Genomic DNA, 19,366 nt, shown 5'->3' with positions numbered 1-19,366 from the left:
CAAGTCCCCTGGACTGCAAGGAGGTCAAATCAGTCAATCCTAAAGGAAATCAACCCTGAGTGCTCATTGGAAGGACGGATACTGAAGCTGAAGCTCAAATATTTTGGCCATCTAATGCGAAGAGAAAACTCTCTGGAAAAGACCCTGATGCTGGAAAAGACTGAAGGCAAAAGGAGAAGGGGATGGCAGAGGATGAGATGGCTAGATAGCATCACTGATGCAATGAATATGGACTTGAGCACGCTCCGGGAGAGAGCGCAGGACAGGAAGGCCTGGCGTGCTATGGTCCATGGGGTCACAAAGAGTTGGACACGACTCAACAACAACAATTAGTGCATTTCTAATCTGCCTAATAACTAATATTCTTTGGGTGCATTGCAACCAGTTAAAAACTAAAATGCAATTTTAAAACAAAGTTAAAATATAAAAAGAATACAAATATGTAAAATAGTAAAACACTACATAATGCAAAGCAATAAACAGCACAGGGATCAATAAAACAGCCATAATAACCTAGAACCAGGTCTCTAAAATGCCTGGGAGAAAAGAAAGGTCTTTGCCTGGTGCCAAAAAGATAACAGTGTAGATGCTAGGTGAACTTCTGTCTTGTGGCCACACTCACCTAGCTTTCTTTGGTGGGGGTACTCAGAGGAGAGACTCTGAAGATGACTGAAGGGTCTGAACAGAATTTATCAGCTTACTGCCACTCGAGAGAGGGACAGGGGGAATGCAACCCTGTTAATTCTACTCGATCTCTCATTGGCTTTTTATACCATCGACCATGGTATCCTCCTGGATCGACTCTGTGGGATGGGTATTGGAGGCACTGTGCTACAGTGGTTCCGGGCCTACCTATGGGGCTGATTTCAGAGAGTAACATTGGGTGACTATTCCTCGGCCTCTTGGCAACTGTGCTATGGAGTGCCGCAGGGTACCATCTTGTCCCCAATGTTGTTTAACATCTATATGAAGCTGCTGGGAGCGGTCATTAGGGGATTTGGAGCTAAATGCCATCAGTATGCTGATGACATGCAGCTCTATCTCCCTGTGACATCTGAATCAGGAGAGCCTGTGCAAGTCCTGAATCAGTGCCTAGACTCACTAATGGGCTGGATGAGGGCCAATAAACTGAAGCTGAATCCTGGCAAGACGGAAGCCCTGTGGGTGAGTGGTTCCCGGGTCTGGGAGATAGGCTCATTGCCTGTTCTGGATGGGGTTGCACTCCCTTGGAAAGATCAGGTCCGTAGTCTGGGAGTACTCCTAGATCCATCATTGTTGCTGGAGACCCAAGTGGTCACAGTGACTCGGAGTGCTTTTTACCAGCTTTGGCTGGTTCGCCAGCTACAGCCTCTCCTGGACAGGGATAGCTTGACCACAGTGGCACAGGCATTAGTAACCTCAAGACTGGATTACTGCAACGCGCTCTATGTGAGGCTGCCCTTAAGGCTGGTCCGGAAGCTGGAGCTAGTGCAGAATGCAGCAGCTCGGCTGTTGTCGGGAGCTGCCCCTTTTCAGCATGTAACTCCTCTGCTGAGGGAACTGCACTGGCTGCCAGGCCAGGTTTAAGGTATTAGTGCTAGTGTACAAAGCCCTAAACAACTTGGGACCAGGATACCTGAGAGAATGCCTCCTTCCTTACCAACCTGCCAGTCACTGAGGTCATCAGAGGGTATGTTCCTGGTGGTTCCACATGGACCCATGGCCCGGTTATAGTCTACCAGGAAAAGAGCCTTCAGTGCAGTGGCCCCCTTCCTGTGGAATTCCCTGCCTTTAGAGGTCAGGCAGGCGCCAACATTGTGTTCCTTCCAGCGCCTCCTGAAGACGTCGTTATTTCAAGAGGCCTTCCTTGCATGACCAGCCGTGGTTTGTTAAATTCCACCTTGTTGGGGTTTGTCATTTTTTTTAAAAAAAGTTTTAACTCTTTTAACCTGTTGTTTTATTCTTTTATCATGTTGTTCACCACTCCGAAATCTTCTGATGTGGAGGGGTATATAAATATTGCAAATAAATAAATAAAGAAAGAAAGAAAGAAAGAAAGAAAGAAAGAACCTTGTATGGCCAGACTTCTAAGTACCTTGAAACTGGCTATATTGGACAAATAGAGGATATTCCCAGCTTTAATAGTGCTGGGGAAGATTGGCCTATGTATGCAGAAAAACTGGAGTAGTATCTTGAAGTAGAATAAATTCCCCCAGAAAAACATGTAGCAGCATGGCTGAGTATTATGGGAGGAAAAACAGACAGCCTTGTACACAATCTGATTGCTCCAGAGAAGCCTGCAAGCAAGTCTTTAAAAAATTGTTCAGCGATGTTTATCCCCAAGACCCCTGTTTATAGGAAAATGTTTTAGATATCACGAGAGGTATATTAGTTTGCTCATTTGCAGCTCGATTATACAGCTTTCTTGTCTCCAAGGGAGGGGCTCAATGATGCATTAAGAGATGTATGTCGACTGCACAATAAGAGTATACAGAACAAACTTTTAGCTGAGGAAAACCTTACTTTCAAATGTGGTATAGAAATTGGAGTTGCTCGAGACCAGTGGAGGCTGGGGGCTCCGAAGTCAGTGGGGCAGTAAATCTGCTCTGGGTTTCAATCTGGGTGCTCACCTTGGAGAGCTCCTTTAGAGTTCTGGCTGTTCTGACTGAAACCCAGAGTAGATTCATTGCCCCACTGACGTCAGAGCCACTAGCCTCCACTGCTCAAGACCCAAGTCCCTGTTAGCAGTGTGGAAAAGGATTCTACTTCTCTGCTGAATGTAAGTTTAAAGATATTATACTGTGGAAAATGCAATATAAATTGACATATTAACAGGGCTACAAGGAATATGGAAAAGTTGCCAAAATCCCTGCCCTTGACATGGATGCTAACAGCTCATATGTAAGGGTGGTTTAGTGAGCCCGGAAATATTCACTATGAGCAAAAATGGCAAATGAGCAGTTTGGTTGAGGGTAGCTGGAAGAGTCAGACACAAGGCCTACATTGTCTGTTATTTCAAGAGCAGACTATGGTCTGGTTCGCACGTCACAATAACTTTTTTTATGCACAGTGCCTGATCATTCCGGCTGTGAACAGGAGTGCCTAAACAACCCAGGGACAATGCATCCCTGGCTTGTTTGTCATGATGTGAAACCAGGAACTCTGGCTTGTCTCTCCCCTGACAAGCCAGAGAAATGACCCAACGACAAACTGTGGGAAGTGGGGCAGAACCATTCCTTACCACATGGGTTTCATTCCTTGGTTACAATGGGATGTCACAAGAAAACAAAAAGACCTCGCAACAATATCAATATATTTCCTTTTGTTGCCATTGGTAGTAACTCCCCCTTAGGGTCATTCATATTTGCAGTGGACATTTTTCAGGGTTCTCTTCTTTGATTTTGATCCGTCTAGATATATTATATGTTTGTTCTGTAACTTTCTGCCTTTTCCCTTTCTTGGCTTGCATTCTCCATGTCAGGCTACTCTTTAAAGTACTGGAGCTGGACCAGTGAGGAAAGGTGGCAACCATAGATGTAAGGTGTCATCTTACAGAGTTGAAGCGAGGAGAAAAACATGGGATCTCTTCTGTGCTGCATGAATTAGATTGGCAATTGTGGGTGAGTACTAAATACATACATACAGACAGACAGACAGACAGACAGACATGATAGAAGCAGCAAAAGGGCTGTGCAGGAGTCCTGAACCCAACCATAGTTTATTTGCAGATTCTGTACCCAAGTACTTTTCTCCTCAACCAAACTATCAGAAGTGTGATCTGTGGGTAGAAGGCTCTTGGATGAGGAGCTGAAGGGACGTAAGCAGCAGAAAAGGGCAACTAAAATGATCAAGGGGCTGGCGCATCTCCCCTGTGAGGGAAGGTTAGAACAGCTGGGCTTGTTTAGCTTGGAAAAAAGGAGGGCAAGGGGAGACATGGTAGAGATGTACAAAATTATGCATGGTGTGGAGAATGTGGATAGGGAGACCTTTTTCTTGCTTTCTCAAAATACTAGAACCTGGGGTCATCCCATGAAGCTGATTGGTGGGAGATTCAGGACAGACAAAAGGAAGTACTTCACACAGCGCATAGTTAAGCTATGGAATTCGCTACCACAGGATACAGTGATGCCCACCAATTTGGATGATTTTAAAAGGGTGTTAGACAAATTCCTGGAGGAAAAGGCTATCAATGCCTACTAGCCCTGATGGCTGTGTGCTACCTCCAGTACCAGAGGCGGTATGCCTATGTACACCAGTTGTTGGGGAACATGGGTGGGAGAGTGCTGTTGTGCTCATGCCCTGCTTGTGGGTTCCTGGCTGACAGCTGGTTGGCCGCTGTGTGTGAACAGAATGGTGGACTAGATGGAGCCTTGGTCTGACCCAGCAAGGCTCTTCTTAAACACAGGAAGGGTTCAACAGTTGTCCCCTGTGTGCCTCTTTTACTGTTTAAATCAGATTCGAGTTACTAGGGCAATGTCCATGTTTAAACGTATACTAGGGCAGGGGCTGGAGCTCAGTGGTAGAGCACCTGCTTTGCATACAGAAGGTCCAGGTTCAATCCCCAGCATCTCCAGGTAGGGTTGGGAAAGTTTCCTCCCTGAAACCGAGGAGAGCTGCTGTGAGTCCATGTACACAATATTGAGATAGATGGACCGTAGATGGAGCTGATTCAGTATAAGGCAGCTTCCTAGCTTGGCCAGGCCCTAAGCAAGCTGCTTCTAAGCTTTTCATCTACCACCTGGAAAACTGGCTTAGGTCGCAATCCTATGCATGTTTAGACAGAAAAATGTCCTACACCTCCCAGCATTCCCCATCCAGCCATGCTGGCTGGGGAATGCTGGGAGTTGTAGGACTTTTTTCCGTCTAAACATGCATAGGATTACACCCTTAATTATTCAGTACTGAAAAGCAAACTGTCATGATTTGTCATAATATCCTTTTAAAAGATTTCTGTAGCGCTAATGTGTAATTATGTTATTTTATTAATTTATTTATTTTAAAAAAATCATCTCTAGATTACCTTTAAGGGTGGAACCCTCCCATGGCAGTGTACAACATAAAAACTGTACAAAGCAGGTATAATAAACATTCAATAAATACATTTCCAATAAAAGTTCCATAAAGTCATTTTTTAAAAAACTGCTGCCATATTATGTGTCATTTCCAGGTTGTATCACATCATCTAGTTAGACTATTGGACTATAAGATGGAGGCTATGAATAATGCAGGGAGTCCCTGACTACATAAATAATACTGTGGATAATAGGCCATTTAGCCCTGCCCCCTACCCCTGCAAAATCCGCTCGTAATTCTCACTAAATTGAAAGCCCCAATAGCTGGATTCTTACAAAAAAGCATTCAAGACAGTTAACAGCACAATCAATATACATGTATACTCAGGAGTAAGCCCCATTAAGTTTAATGGGGCTTACTCCCAAGTAAGCGTGTGTGTATAGGGCTACAGCCTTAGAAAATCCATCCATAGCTTATTTTAAGTGGAGAAATGGGAAGTCGTTTTCAGTATGAAAATCAAGGAACCAGTCACTCCCTCCCTGCCAGAAACAAACAAAAAACCCTTAGTCACTTCCTAGTCAAACAAGCCCCCTTGTAACATTTCTTGGAAAAGGGAGACAATGCCACGGGCTCCGTGTCAAGGTCCCATTGGCAACTCTTTCTAAACGGGACACTGGCTGAGCTCTTAAATCCATGCTAATCCCGCTTCTTCTTTTAAGTGCTCTTCCCAAAGCCCACCCATTAATCTTCTCAGCTCTGGCTAGGCTTGGCATGCGATGGAGTAAGATACTTGCTTCATGCTTTCAGTGTGTTGCTCCAGAGTGGGAAATAGAGAAAACTGGGCTTGCCTCAGTTCCTCCATGCATACCTGTCAACAGCTAAAAATGGAAAAGGAAGTGGTGCCACATGCTGGGGTGGGTGCATCGCTTGCTCACAGGATGAGGCCCACCCAGGCATGCATAAGTTGAAAGAGGGGCAGGTTCAGTCAGTGCCAAGTAGTGGAGTCCGGGCTAAGGTGGAGTCACAGCAAGCCGGAGGTTGAAGCCAGGGACCCAAATTGGGCACTGCAAGTTAGTAGATGGGTCTGGCAATCTTCACAATCCCAGTGTATTTTTAGAACAGGATGTTTTAATGTTTAATTTTACTGTTTTTTCATGGTTGTACATCACCCAGAGTGGCCGGGTGACCAGCCAGATGGGTGATTAAGACAATAAATAAATAAATAAGTGAGATTCTAAAGCCAAAGAGCCAGTTCCAGGAACCAGGACATGCCAGCTCTCCCACTTTGAACAGGAGATGCCCAACCTTGGGACTGATCTCCCTTCCACTATCACAACAAGCCAGCTCTTTCACTGGGAATAAAGCATCTTGTGCATGTTTACATGGGAGAAAATTTGATTTGATTCGATTCACTTCAGTTCACTTCCTAGTAAACATGCACAGGATCAGGCTGTGTTTTGCAAAGGTGCAGACCACTTGCTGAGGTAATCTGGTGTGGCCAAGAACCTATGCAGTAAAACAGTAAATCCAGGTTCTAATCTCCCCCCCCCCCCCCGCCCCAATGCACTGGCTGGCCTTAGGCAAACTACAAATCTCTCAGAACCTTGCCTAAAAAGTGAGGAGCATAATAATACTTGCCTAATTTATGGGACTACTGTGAGGATTCTGAGACATTAGTGTTAAGTATTATAATTAGCAAGATTAGGTCTTGAACAATGGTGTTGAAATGTGCTTACAAAAATGTGGTTACAAATGATTAAGACTGCCTATGTGTTGTGATGCATGTGATTTGCAGTTTGAGACTGAATTAGGTGCTGTAGCTGAGTGGGCAAGCAAGTGACCCAATTTTAGAAGTGTGTGTATATCAATTTTAACACATGCTAACGTGCTTTTTAATTTAAGTATTACTGTATGAATATTTTTAATATAAGCTACAAAGTGTGTTTCAGTCCAAAATTAAGAACTGGTTAAAAAGACATGCCCTGCTATAATAGCACTTTCTGGAAAGGCAGCATACTTACTTCTTTAAATCAGTGTTTTAATTTGCACTAAAATGCTTTTTCATTTAAGCACCTTTTTTTGAATATTACAATGATTTTTAATGTAGCTGGAAAAGCGTTTTAGCACAAATGAAAAGACTGATTACAAATTAAATGTGCCATGAGTTAACCTGGGGTTGTCTAACCCATGAACAATCCCGTATGTCCCTGGTCAGACATCACAGAAACTACCCTCGAATTCAAGGATTGTTAATGGAAACAGGAAGCGGTTTATGTGCAGTTCACGTCTCTGCAATTTGTAAGTTGATTAAGCCACGATTTGCTGTCTGATGCTGCCATTACATCCAAACTGGGCCACTGTATCCGATATGGGAGCAAATATATAGCCATTGTGACTAGTAAGTATTGTAATCTTATCCCCTGTGAACAAGGAGGAGAAACAGGATGCTGGACTTCAGACATTTTGATCTGATCCAACAAGACTGTTGTTATGTTTAATTGCCAAATGTACAACTTCTCAGATGTCTGCCTGTTAATTCCAGCTGGTACCGTAAACCCTGGATTCCCTCCAGCATAGCTGTTCTCTCCCCGCTCCCTCCTGCCACCACCCTTATTGCTTGTTATCTATTTATTCCAACTGGTTGCTGCCAAGGGATATCATATAATATCATGTAATACCCTCTGCTGTTCCCTTCCTAGCTTTGGGTCAAAACAGGATTGTGCTGTAAGTAGAAAGCTACACCACCTGATTTACCTTGCGTGCTGAATTATTCTACACTTCCTACTTCTTCATTCTCTTGGCAGTTCCCCATGAATAGAGGTACCCACAATAAAGTGCCCCCTTCTCTAGAAGTTATAACGCATGAAGTTAAAAAGATTTTAAATCCATGCAATGAAGATGACAAAGATTAAGACTTAGTTGCTTATTAATTTAATTCTATATTAATTGCATTCTATCTTCTTAATCACTCCGGGAGAGAGCGGAGGACAGGAAGGCCTGGTGTGCTATGGTCCATGGGGTCATGAAGAGTCAGACACGACTTAACGACTAAACAACAACAACAACATCTTCTTAATGTAAAGTAATATTTGAAATGTTGGATCAGGAATACTTGAGTTAGGAGCCTAATCTTTTTTCAAAAATGCGTTTATTCTATCAATGCAAATATTCTTCTGCTTTCACTTTATTTCTGTGATGATTTACACTGTAAATAATATGTGAACTAGTGCAGAGGCTGTAAATATTACAGCTTCTGCATTGATTCACATATTTCCAAACTTAGAACATATTTTATGGCTGCAATCCTATACTTATTTACCTGGAAGTAAGACACACTGACTACAATATGGCTTACCTCTGAGAAGATGTGCATTGCACTGTAAATCTCCAAACTTCTGAGATTATTACATTTGCCCTATCAATGTAAAGAAAAGCCTTATATGAAAATTAGAGGAGTGATGTGCATTTATCCCAACTTTTTCTCCTCTTCCCTGACCTTTTATGACCATCCCTTTACTTGCCACACATTCTATGACCTTATAGGAGTATGTCATTACAGTGTAGCTGCCTAAATCTAAGTTAGCTCCCTCCAGAAGCAAGGGCCACTACTCTCCTTTAGCCTTTTGGTAAACCTGATGAAAAGGAGTCCAAAAAATTGCTGTAGCTGTTATAGGAATATCACCTATGCCCCACATAATTGTCTCTACAGTGAACGGAACAGAAACTGCTGTAAACTGTCGTAAACTGCTGTGGTACTGGCCACATTACATAGTCTGATTTAGGCCAGTGTAACATAGACTGGATGAACTTGAGCATGCTCCGGGAGACAGCGGAGGACAGGAAGGCCTGGCGTGCTATGGTCCATGGGGTCACGAAGAGTCGCACACGACTTAACAACTGAACAACAACAACATAGACTGGATGTACTTTATGATATAATATCATAAGATAATCTCTACAAACTGGCATTGGTTTCATAAATGTTCCTTATTTGGTAAATATTGGGCTTTGAAAGGGGGTGCACTGGAGCATTCACACCGAACTTTCTGTTTCTCAGGAAATAATTTATCTCAGGGTAGGCTCTTGGACTATATAGTATTGTGCATTAAACATTATGTTATGCTGATGCATGACAGCTGAAAGTCCTTTAGAATGGTATGGAAATATATAGCCAACTCAGAACAATATTGTTTAGGAACCTGGAATGTCAGATCAATGAACCATGGTAAGCTGGAGGTGGTCAAACATGAGATGGCAAGATTGAGAATCGACATCTTGGGAATCAACGAACTAAAATGGGCAGGCATGGGCGAATTTACTTCAGGTGACCATCATATCTACTACTGTGGGCAAGAATCCCTTAGAAGAAATGGAGTAGCACTCATAGTCAACAAAAGGGTGGGAAAAGCAGTACTGGGGTACAATCTTAAAAACGATAGAATGATCTCAGTACGAATCCAAGGCAAACCATTCAACATCACAGTAATTCAAGTCTATGCCCCAACCACTGAGGCCGAAGAAGCTGAGGTTGATCGGTTCTATGAAGACCTACAACACCTTCTAGAACTAACACCAAAAAAAGATGTCCTCTTCATCATAGGGGATTGGAATGCTAAAGTAGGAAGTCAAAAAATCACCGGGATAACAGGCAGGCATGGCCTTGGTGTACAAAATGCAGCAGGACAAAAGCTAATAGAGTTTTGCCAAGAGAACACGCTGATCATAGCAAACACTCTTTTCCAACAGCACAAGAGACGACTCTACACATGGACATCACCGGATGGTCAATATCGAAATCAGATTGATTATGTCGTTTGCAGCCAAAGATGGAGAAGCTCTATACAGTCAGTAAAAACAAGACCTGGAGCTGACTGTGGCTCAGATCATGAGCTGCTTCTTGCAAAATTTCGGCTTAAATTGAAGAACGTAGGGAAAACCACTAAACTGTTCAGGTATGACCTAAATCATATCCCTTATGAATATACAGTGGAGGTGAGGAATAGATTTCAGGGATTAGACCTGATAGACAGAGTGCCTGAGGAACTATGGACAGAGGTCCGTAACATTGTTCAGGAGGCAGCAACGAAATCCATCCTAAAGAAAAAGAAATGCAAGAAAGCCAAGTGGCTGTCTGATGAGGCTTTACAAGTAGCTGAGGAAAGAAGGGAAGCGAAAAGCATGGGAGAAAGGGGAAGATTTATCCAACTGAATGCAGAGTTCCAGAGAATAGCAAGGAGAGACAAGAAGGCCTTCTTAAATGAACAATGCAAAGAAATCAAGGAAAACAAGAGAATGGGAAAGACTAGAGATCTCTTCAAGAAAATTGGAGATCTCAAGGGAACGTTTTGTGCAAAGACGGGCATGATAAAGGACAAAGAAGGCAGGGACCTAACAGAAGCAGATAAGATTAAGAAGAGGTGGCAAGAATACACAGAAGAACTATACAGGAAAGATCTGAATGTCCCTGATAGCCATGATAGTGCGGTCACTGAACTTGAGCTGGACATCCTCGAGAGTGAAGTCAAGTGGGCCTTAGGAAGCATTAGTAACAACAAAGCTAGCGGAGATGACAGTCTTCCAGCTGAGCTATTTAAAATCCTAAAAGATGATGCTGTTAAAGTGCTGCACACAATATACCAACAAATTTGGAACACTCAACAATGGCCACAAGACTGGAAAAGGTCAGTTTACATTCCAATTCGAAAGAAGGGCAACGCCAAAGAGTGTTCAAACTACCGCACAATTGCGCTCATTTCACATGCCAGCAAGGTGATGCTCAAAATCCTACAAGCTAGGCTTCAGCAGTATGAGAACCGAGAACTACCGGAAGTACAAGCTGGGTTTAGAAGAGGCAGAGGAACTAGAGATCAAATCGCCAACATTCGCTGGATCATGGAGAAAGCAAGAGAATTCCAGAAAAACGTCTATTTCTGCTTCATTGACTACGCTAAAGCCTTTGATTGTGTGGATCACAACAAACTGTGGCAAATTCTTAAAGTGATGGGAGTACCAGACCACCTTACCTGTCTCCTGAGAAACCTGTACAAGGGTCAAGAAGCAACAGTAAGAACCAGACATGGAACAGCCTAGTGGTTCAAAATTGGGAAAGGAGTACGACAAGGCTGCATATTGTCACCCTGCTTATTTAACTTATATGCAGAGTACATCATGAGAAACGCCGGGTTGGATGAATCACAGTTCGGAATTAAGATTGCTGGGAGAATTATCAACAACCTCCGATATGCAGACGATACCACCCTAATGGCAGAAAGCGAAGAGGATCTCAAGAGCCTCTTGTTGAGGGTGAAAGAGGAGAGTGCAAAAGCTGGTTTGAAACTCAACATTAAAAAAAGAAGATCATGGCATCTGGCCCCATCACTTCCTGGCATATAGAAGGGGAAGAAATGGAAGCTGTGACAGATTTTACTTTCTTGGGCTCCAAGATCAACGCAGACGGTGACTGTAGCCATGAAATTAAAAGATGCTTGCTCCTTGGGAGGAAAGCTATGGCAAACCTAGACAGCATAGTAAGAAGCAGAGACATCACCTTGCCGACAAAGGTCTGTCTAATCAAAGCTATGGTTTTCCCAGTAGTAATGTATGGCTGTGAGAGCTGGACTATAAGGAAGGCTGAGTGCCGAAGAATTGATGCTTTCGAACTGTGGTGCTGGAGAAGACTCTTACGAGTCCCCTGGACTGCAAGGAGGTCAGATCAGTCCATCCTAAAGGAAATCAACCCCGAGTGCTCATTGGAAGGACAGATACTGAAGCTGAAGCTCCAATATTTTGGCCACCTAATGCGAAGAGAAAACTCTCTGGAAAAGACCCTGATGCTGGGAAAGACTGAAGGCAAAAGGAGAAGGGGACGGCAGAGGATGAGATGGCTAGATAGCATCACCAATGCAATGAATATGAACTTGAGCTTGAGCACACTCCGGGAGAGAGCGGAGGACAGGAAGGCCTGGCGTGCTATGGTCCATGGGATCACGAAGAGTCGGACACGACTGAACAACAACAACAGAGATGCTACTTTGGTGTGTGTAGGGAGTATGTTTAGTGAGAAGCATTCATACATTAAATCCCCCCACACACACTCTCCCAAGTTGACCAACAGATAATGACCCGGTTCACATGCAACGGTAACCCAGGGTCTTTCTGAGCCTTGGGTTACTGTGAATGAGCCAGGGTACTAACTCACGTGGCTCAATTGCTCCCACTTGGCTCCTTCTGCCAGTGGGAGCAGCTGAACAAATGAGGGACACTCCATCCCTGGCTTGGTTAGCGTTATGTCTGAACCCAGAACTCTGGCTTGTCTGTCTCCCAACAAGCTGGTTGGAACCTGAGAATAAACCCTGGGTTCCAACTCTGGCTTGTCATCTTATACATAGGTATTTCTTGGTGTACAGTTAGCTGCCCCAGACCATTATCCTATTCTTCCACATACATGCCAACATTTATCCATGTGCTTTTTTCCTGTTATGGTTTCATTTTCACATATTAAGGGTGCCTTTGTTGCCAGGCCCCTCTGCTCGTATTGCATCTGCTCTGCGGTTTCCTCCCCTGGCAGACTGTAATGTAGTAAGGTTTCATGGCTTGTGACTAGGAGGGCCCCTGAAAAGTACAGACCTGGATGTATTTGAGGCTTATTTTTGGAACTCTGCCCCCAGGGCCCCCTGGGCTCAGATGCTACCACAGTCGCTGGGGATCCAGCCGATGTTCTTTACATATATTTATTTACTTGTAGGACTTAATATGCCACACTTTCAGTCCCAACAGACCTCCAAGATGGCTTTAAAAAAAATTATTAAACACAATAAATTGTGCTTTTACTAAATAACCTTAGTAAACCACAAAACATTCCTTTCCTCTTCTTTTTCTGTAGCAACATCAGTACGCAAGGTGCTGTACTGAGAACAATAAGACTGGTCCCTGCCCTGAGGAGCTTGCCATCTAAAATATGCCACAGGGGAACCAACAAAGGAAATGGAGGCTGTGTTAAAACAGTGAAAGAACACGCAATTGTTTCCATTGCACATGCTCAGGCTTAGCTGCAGCAGGTCATTTCTTTTATTCCTACTCTGCCTTACATTCCACTCCCCCTGAATTCCAGTTTAGCTAGGAGAATTTCTAAAATGAATTCCAGGATTGGATCATGCACACTTTGCCACAGCTTTGAGTTCCTTCAGATCATTTGTCCACCCTCCCCGCATCACCAATGGGCATGCATGCATTGATTAAAAAAAAAAATAGTGCCAAATGGTTCCTATTTTGAGTGTTTTACTGATTTATGCATGAGCACACTCTGGGAGACAGCGCAGGACAGGACGGCCTGGCGTGCTATGGTCCATGGGGTCACAAAGAGTTGGACACGACTAAACGACTGAACAACAACAACAACTTCTACACGGTGAAGGCCGATTGTTAGGCTGACAATACGTACCATTAGTGTGACGAAAGAGGAAGCTCCATTTCCTTTGTCCAGTCAGGGCCAGCCTTCTTGAGCTAGCGAAGATCAGATGCCGCCCCCTTGCTTGTCTGCAGTGGTGGGGAATTCAAGAGACGGTCGCTAAGCCCCATTCAGCATGTGGGAGCCAGGAGGGTGAGTGTTACTGTTATTTCTACCATCATTCCACCCATAGAGATTCTTTCTGCCCTACATTCAGTTTGATTCGGTCTTTTCAGACTCCTATTTCGGTTCAACAGGCTGTTAGCTATTTTTTTATTACAGCGGAATATTACATAACCCCATCCCATTTTTGTCATCCCAGTATCCCGTTTTTGTCTCAAGGAAATATGGTCAGCCTACCGATTGTCCAATTTTGGTGGGGCTGTGAATACATTCCAGTCAGAGCCAGGAAGAACTCTAAATGAGCTATCCAAGGTACTGAGCTAACTTTGGGGATAGGTTCCAGCACCTTGGATAGCTCCTTTGGAGTTTTGGCTTGTTCTGACTGAAAGCCAGAATGGGTTTACAGCCCCACCAAAATTGGAACCATCAGCCCCCACTGCTTCCACACATTGGTAACATGCCACACAAAAATGATCTTGATTGAACTACATTTTAGTCAAGCACAGTTTGGTTTTCTTGTGATGTTTTGTCTATGTACATATGTGTGAACATGCATGGGTCAACTGCTCACAAAAAGAATCCTGATGCAATTGTGGGTGCATACAGTCACATCCCCCTTCATGGATCACTGCCTTGTTGTGGCGAAGGGGCTTGCGTAACTCAGTGAAGCCATAAGCTATGCCGTGCAGGGCCACCCAAGACGGACAGGTCATGGCAGAGAGTTCTGACAAAATGTGGTCCACTGGAGAAGGAAATGGCAACCCACTCCAGTATTCTTGCCAAGAAAACCCCATGGAACGTATCACAAGGCTAAAAGAGATGACGCCGGAAGATGAGCCCCTCAGGTCGGAAGGTGTCCAATATGCTACTGGGGAAGAGCAGAGGGTATTTCCAAGTAGCGCCAGAAAGAGTGAAGCGGCTGGGCCAAACCCGAAAGGACACTCAGCTGTGGATGTGTCTGGCGGTGAAAAGAAAATCCGATGCTGTAAAGAACAATATTGTTTAGGAACCTGGAATGTCAGATCAATGAATCAAGGTAAGCTGGAGGTGGTCAAACATGAGATGGCAAGATTGAACATCGACATCTTGGGAATCAGCGAACTAAAATGGACAGGCATGGGCGAATTTAATTCAGGTGACCATCATATCTACTATTGTGGGCAAGAATCCCTTAGAAGAAATGGAGTAGACTCATAGTCAACAAAAGGGTGGGAAAAGCAGTACTGGGGTACAATCTTAAAAACGATAGAATGATCTCAGTACGAATCTAAGGCAAACCATTCAGCATCACAGTAATTCAAGTCTATGCCCCAACCACTGAGGCTGAAGAAGCTGAGGTTGATCGGTTCTATGAAGACCTACAACACCTTCTAGAACTAACACCAAAAAAAGATGTCCTCTTCATCATAGGGGATTGGAATGCTAAAGTAGGAAGTCAAGAAATCACCGGGATAACAGGCAGGCATGGCCTTGGTGTACAAAATGCAGCAGGACAAAAGCTAATAGAGTTTTGCCAAGAGAACATGCTGATCATAGCAAACACTCTTTTCCAACAGCACAAGAGGCGACTCTACACATGGACGTCACCAGATGGTCAATATCGAAATCAGATTGATTATGTCGTTTGCAGCCAAAGATGGAGAAGCTCCATACAGTCAGTAAAAACAAGACCTGGAGCTGACTGTGGCTCAGATCATGAGCTGCTTCTTGCAAAATTTCGGCTTAAATTGAAGAACGTCGGGAAAACCACTAAACCGTTCAGGTATGACCTAAATCATATCCCTGATGAATATACAGTGGAGGTGAGGAATAGATTTCAGGGATTAGACCTGATAGACAGAGTGCCTGAGGAACTATGGACGGAGGTCCGTAACATTGTTCAGGAGGCAGCAACGAAATCCGTCCCAAAGAAAAAGAAATGCAAGAAAGCCAAGTGGCTGTCTGATGAGGCTTTACAAGTAGCTCACGAAAGAAGGGAAGCGAAAAGCAAGGGAGAAAGGGGAAGATATACCCAACTGAATGCAGAGTTCCAGAGAATAGCAAGGAGAGACAAGAAGGCCTTCTTAAATGAACAATGCAAAGAAATCGAGGAAAACAACAGAATGGGAAAGACTAGAGATCTCTTCAAGAAAATTGGAGATCTCAAGGGAACGTTTCGTGCAAAGATGGGCATGATAAAGGACAAAGAAGGCAGGGACCTCACAGAAGCAGATGAGATTAAGAAGAGGTGGCAAGAATACACAGAAGAACTATACAGGAAAGATCTGAATGTCCCTGATAGCCATGATAGTGCGGTCACTGAACTTGAGCCGGACATCCTAGAGAGTGAAGTCAAGTGGGCCTTAGGAAGCATTAGTAACAACAAAGCTAGCGGAGATGACAGTATTCCAGCCGAGCTATTTAAAATCCTAAAAGATGATGCTGTTAAAGTGCTGCTTTCAATATGCCAACAAATCTGGAACACTCAACAATGGCCACAAGACTGGAAAAGGTCAGTTTACATTCCAATTCGAAAGAAGGGCAACGCCAAAGAGTGTTCAAACTACCGCACAATTGCGCTCATTTCACATGCCAGCAAGGTGATGCTCAAAATCCTACAAGCTAGGCTTCAGCAGCATGTGAACCGAGAACTACCGGAAGTACAAGCTGGGTTTAGAAGAGGCAGAGGAACTAGTGATCAAATCGCCAACATTCGCTGCATCATGGAGAAAGCAAGAGAATTCCAGAAAAACGTCTATTTCTGCTTCATTGACTATGCTAAAGCCTTTGATTGTGTGGATCACAACAAACTGTGGCAAATTCTTAAAGTGATGGGAGTACCAGACCACCTTACTTGTCTCCTGAGAAACCTGTACGATGGTCAAGAAGCAACAGTAAGAACCAGACATGGAACAACCGAGTGGTTCAAAATTGGGAAAGGAGTATGACAAGGCTGCATATTGTCACCCTGCTTATTTAACTTATATGCAGAGTACATCATGAGAAATGCCGGGTTCGATGAATCAGAGGTCGGAATTAAGATTGCCGGGAGAATTATCAACAACCTCCGATATGCAGACGATACCACCCTAATGGCAGAAAGCGAAGAGGATCTCAAGAGCCTCTTGTTGAGGGTGAAAGAGGAGAGTGCAAAAGCTGGTTTGAAACTCAACATTAAAAAAACTAAGATCATGTCATCTGGCCCTATCACTTCCTGGCATATAGAAGGGAAGAAATGGAAGCAGTGACAGATTTTACTTTCTTGGGCTCCAAGATCACCGCAGACGGTGACTGTAGCCATGAAATTAAAAGACGCTTGCTCCTTGGGAGGAAAGCTATGGCCAACCTAGACAGCATAGTAAGAAGCAGAGACATCACCTTGCCGACAAAGGTCCGTCTAATCAAAGCTATGGTTTTCCCAGTAGTAATGTATGGCTGTGAGAGCTGCCTGGCCTATAAGGAAGGCTGAGCGCCGAAGAATTGATGCTTTCGAACTGTGGTGCTGGAGAAGACTCTTACGAGTCCCCTGGACTGCAAGGAGGTCAAATCAGTCCATCCTAAAGGAAATCAACCCTGAGTGCTCATTGGAAGGACAGATACTGAAGCTGAAGCTCCAATATTTTGGCCACCTAATGCGAAGAGAAAACTCCCTGGAAAAGACCCTGATGCTGGGAAAGACTGAAGGCAAAAGGAGAAGGGGACGGCAGAGGATGAGATGGCTAGATAGCATCACGGATGCAATGAATATGAACTTGAGCACGCTCCGGGAGAGAGCGGAGGACAGGAAGGCCTGGCGTGCTATGGTCCATGGGGTCACGAAGAGTCGGACACGACTGAACGACTGAACAACAACAACAACAGTCACATCAAGAACTCCCAATTGCTTTATCAGTTCATATGTATGCATTACTAATATGGGGTCAGGGAAGACACAGTTGTTGAGTAGAATGCATGAATATGAAACTTCCTTCATACCAGGTTAGATTGGGCCATTCCCTTGACTCTTATTGGAGTCTAACTGATCCCAAAGCCATTATAGTAAAATTCTCAAATAAACAAACAAACATGGGAAGGGAACTGAAATCCCACAGAACTAATTATCTCATTAATTTAGGAGAATAGTTGGTTTATGAGGTGCCACAGGTTAGGGGGGAGTTTTTCATATCTGTATACCCTTTGAGGTCATTTATGACCCCACATGCACAGGAAGATTCTAATGAGTGACATCATCCACTTTTTCCTTCGCCTTTTCCTTTGGATTAAGATTAGGGTTCCATCTTCACAGCTCAACCATGAAGTTCAGTGAGTGACCTTGGACTAGTTATTATATCTCAGCCTAACTTTCCTCACAGGGTTGTTGTGAGAATAAAATGGGGGTGAGGGAAGGAGATAAAAATATTCTGCTTTAGGTAAGGTATACCCCACCCAAGACATTTATTATATATTTTAATACATTATATTTAATGTTGCATTTATATAGCATGTTTGAAATTAAAAGCATATACATACATAGGTTATCTTGTTACAACAACTCTGTAATTTATCTCCATATAAGAGATATAGTGGGGAGACTAAGAAAAAGTGATGCTTACAGCCAGCTAGTGAGTTTGTATGGGGGAGGGGGGGTTGAATCAGTGACTTTATAGCCCAGCCTCCTAACTGCTGTGCTACATCTACTTTTTCTTTACTCGGGTAGCTTCATTTACATTGCTATTTAGCCAGGCAGGAATTGGTTTCTTAAAAAGACACACACACACACACACAGATTTGAGCTCAGTGTTTAGACATTGTGAAAAGCTGTACCCTTTTCCTACTCTTTCTTCTTTTAAATAATTATATGGGAGCAACAGATGGGTTAGATCAACAGCTGCCTTAGGAGGTGGAAAGGGAGACATAACTGAAGTGTACAGAGTGCTAGATGATTCCACAGCATGCTGCATTCTGACAACTGATCCTCTGAGACTATCACTCGCACCTTCATTCATTCATATATAGTTTCCTGGAGCTCAGTTATAGCTATGCTCCTGTTGTTGAGCCTGCAGGACTGAGTGAGGCCCAATCTGTCCAAAAGTAACTGGGGCCGAGAAGAATGGATGAATGGATGAGCCATGCTGGGAACACCTGTCAGTGAGACATCTCCGTGAATTTACACACAAAAATAAAACGTCGAATATGGAGGCCAACTGAAACTGAGAGCCAGGCCCTTCCAGCTGAAGATAAATGAGCTGAGGCTACCAGCGGCAGAAAAAGATCAAGGTGATGATGGGTATATCCGGAACATTCCACTTCTGTTCTAGCTCTGCATCCAAAAAACCAGGCGTACTTCTGAAAGTTGTACACAGTTGGAAAGATTTCAGGAAATAAATGCTATCCAAATGTGAAATATAGATATTTGTTATTTGCACCTCACTTCTCCAGGTGGCGAGGAGTTCTAGGGGTGCAACACTTACTTAGGTCCATTGTTCCATGTGGAAGAAGGTCACTGGAGGCTTACTGGCATGTAATATTTTTATTTATTTATTTATTTACAAATATACAGTTTATCAGCATAGGTAGAGGGACACGGCTTAAACACTCCCAACCGGCAGCCAAAGTTCACTGCTTTCACATCAGATCTCTGTGGAGACAGCCAGGAGGTAATTGGCAGCTTTATCAAGACCATTATGGCATTATCCAGCAATACTCCTTGAATTCATTAACTCTCCTGTGCAATCTGCAATCCCAAAATACACAGTTACACACATACGCAGTGTACATGGGACTTTTACAAGGAAATATAAGCAAAAAAGACAGGTGCCTGCTCCCAAAGAACTTAGAAAATAAGTT

The sequence above is a fragment of the Heloderma suspectum genome, chromosome 10, assembly GCF_057233095.1.
Source record: "Heloderma suspectum isolate Gila_16-S chromosome 10, 16-S_ref, whole genome shotgun sequence".
Lineage (NCBI taxonomy): Eukaryota > Metazoa > Chordata > Lepidosauria > Squamata > Helodermatidae > Heloderma > Heloderma suspectum.
The sequence above is the reverse complement of the archived record's forward strand: the minus strand, read 5'-3'. Positions refer to the sequence as shown.